Source organism: Phasianus colchicus, chromosome 4 (assembly GCF_987193195.1).
Source record: "Phasianus colchicus chromosome 4, bPhaCol1.hap1.1, whole genome shotgun sequence".
Classification (NCBI taxonomy): domain Eukaryota; kingdom Metazoa; phylum Chordata; class Aves; order Galliformes; family Phasianidae; genus Phasianus; species Phasianus colchicus.
This window is the reverse complement of record NC_143439.1, coordinates 30,582,493-30,585,285: the sequence shown is the minus strand read 5'-3', so window position 1 is coordinate 30,585,285 and position 2,793 is coordinate 30,582,493. Positions and strand designations below refer to the sequence as shown.

Below are 2,793 nucleotides of genomic sequence, written 5' to 3'. Positions count from 1 at the left end.
CCCCCGCGCCCATTTAAAGCACGGCGCGGAAAACCCCGCCCCGGGAGGCGGCCGTTCCTCCGCACCGCCCACGCGGCGCCGCCCCGCCATGCCCGCCGGGGGCCATGTTGGCCGTCGCTCCACTGGCCGTTCCGCCGGCGAGGAGGGCGGTCGGTATAACGCCTTGCTGAGCGGCAACGCCTGCGGAACGCTTCAACGAAAAAGAAGGGATTTCGTGACATTATCTTCGTTATCAACAACAAAAACGGCAAACCGTGCCTTATCTGCAACGTCTGTACTTTCATCTATCGCCAAAGGACAAAATTTGAAATGAGCAGTAGATCCAACGCTTCCTCCAACTTGGTGTCATCTGCAGATGTAGTGAGGGCATGTTTAACTCCCTCATCCAGATGATCAAACACAAGGACACCCGGAGAACCAATGGGTGTGTGGAAAGATGCTGTGAAGCCCATGGGTTGAATAGAAAGGGCTCTGGAGGCCTCTGGAGCACCAAAATGAACTGGGGAGCCCTGAACTGAGCACACAAGGACTTTGGAAATGCAAGCAATGCGCTGAATAGCACGTGCAACTCCCCAGACAAATCAAAAAAAGAGATCACAGGTCAAAGGAAAGCACTCTGAGAATCCTGAGGCCAAAGAGAAAGGCACTTGGAGGTCCCTGAACGCAAAATAAATGCAGTCAGAGCTGTGTTGGGCCAGCAGAATGAATTTGGAGGAACTTGCGCTGAACTGCAAGGCATTCAAGAGACAACTGCTAAGCCCAGAAAGGCAACTTGAGGACCCTTTGGTGCACCAAACTTCACAATAATGACTTGAACCTAGGCCTTAAAAATGACATTCTGCATGTTACATCAAACACCCACTGAGAGCTCCCTGGGTGGAGACAAACCTGTGGGTTTCACCTGCCAACAGAGCCATTGTTCAGAGAGAGCCTCTGGGAGGTGGTGAGCGAGGGCTCCCCTCTCCTGATTCCATCTCTTGTTCTTTTTCCTTCTCTCTGCCTCCACCACGTGCCAGGCACACCAGGTCTGGATGAATACAAGGCAGTCATCCCTATTGCTCAAGTTCACACACTTCATTCATAAGAATCAATACCGATTCCCTCCCAGAACCACTTTGGAGCTCTGGTTGGGCACGCAGGCGGAGAAGAGATGCTCCTCCTGTTCCACGTCTCTCCTCTTTCTCTTCTTTGCTCTGGTCCTGCCAGCTTCTGGGTAGCTTAGGAGCAGTCTCCTCACTATCTTCTGCAGCAGGATGACATTTGCTTCTAACCGGCATAACTGCTCACAGAGATTGTAGGAGTTCCTGTCATAGCTGTGAGTCCCTGTGAAAGCTGGAGGTGGATGGCTCGTCTCCTGGAAACGACAGCGCAGGGGACACGATGAAAGGGACAGGGGCCCAAGGGGCTGTTATTCCTCGTCCCACGCATTACTGACACAAGACCAGGCCTCTGGTTGCACTGTTGGGCTGGCCTGACCTGTATCACTCACCTCCTTCCATCTCCTGCTGGCTTTGCTACATACAAAAATGACCACAAGCAACATCCCGCCGAGCAGGCACAGGGCTGTGCTGTTCCTGCAGATCACCTCTGTGATTGCCACGCTTACATCCAGCTGGGCGGAAGAGGGCAAAAGGTGGCCCTGTGAGTAGGACAGGTTGGAGATTTGGCCAATGTCCTCAGGAGCCATGTCCCACATGAGCGTGGCCCAAGAGGGGTGGCTGGGATGGCCGAGGCTGGCAGGGAACAGAAAAACCACACAGAGCATAAACGCGAGGGAGATCCCCATGTTGAGCGCTGCGCTGCACATTCCCTAGTCTGAAGGTCTGGTGCAGTCAATGCTGGGTCTGTGATGTCACAGTGACTTTGTGGGCACCCAGCAAGCGGGGAAGGTCTCGGCAGGGAGGCACAGCCCGGGGAGAGAGGTTTCTCAGCCTGCTGCTGCCATGGCCATCCCTTCACTACAGGGCTGCCTCCCCCTCCTGGGGGCCTGGCCTGCAGTCCTGTGGGCTGTGCCCCAAAATGCTCAATGAGGAGGAGCTGCGCCAGCACAGGGGCAGTGCCTGGGCACTCCCTGACCAATGCTCATCTTCAGCACTACGCTCAGTGGGGCAGCATGCTATTGCATCACTGCCTTGGCACACACACAGTCTCTGCTGGCACAGCCAAGAGCAGGTTTCCAAACCCAGCTGGGGTCCTATGCATCTTCTGCCCTTCTCCTACTCAGGGCTGAGTGTGGTGGCCACAAAATGGCAGACGGGGAGCTGAATGCAGACAGCTTTATCACCCATCTGCTGGAAATATGAGGATGTTGTCCAAGGAACGTTGTTCAGATGGCAGAAGCAGAAGTTAGAGGCTCGTATGCATAATCACAGAAAACATTTCTTAGCCTGTCTGTTCTCCTCAAACTAGAGGAACCACTGAAAACTTGTGGTGATGTTCATGGTCAGCATACAAACTTGCTTCAGCTATTTGAATATGGAAGATTCTATATACGGGCCCTGGGTTGGAGCCCTGAGGGCTGTGCTCCAAAACACTCAATACCTGGCAGTGTGCCGTTTTGTTAAGCTTAAAGTGGCACATGGATGTCTCTGTCTTGACTGACAAAAGACACCCTTAGGCGCTTGGCTTGAACGAAGAAGCATAACAAGCCTGAGTTCAGTGTACCAAAGTCTAATCCTACAATTTGCCTATGAAATATTTAGTTCAAGTGCAGAGCAATTCTGTAATATCCAAACAATGTCTTATTAAATTGAGAATGTGGATATAACATCTTAGATCTGTAGATATTTGCAA

At 52.6% G+C, this 2,793-nt stretch overlaps 1 pseudogene across 1 annotated transcript; it reads right to left on the bottom strand.

Moving 5' to 3' along the window:
• Nucleotides 1-63: 63 nt before the first annotated feature.
• Nucleotides 64-1,832, bottom strand: LOC149918155 (uncharacterized; annotated as a pseudogene). The gene is made up of 2 exons (XR_016466010.1): nucleotides 1,490-1,832; nucleotides 64-1,354 (listed from the first exon to the last, which is right to left on the bottom strand). The product of XR_016466010.1 is annotated as an uncharacterized LOC149918155 (transcript).
• Between the last annotated feature and the right edge of the window lie 961 nt (nucleotides 1,833-2,793).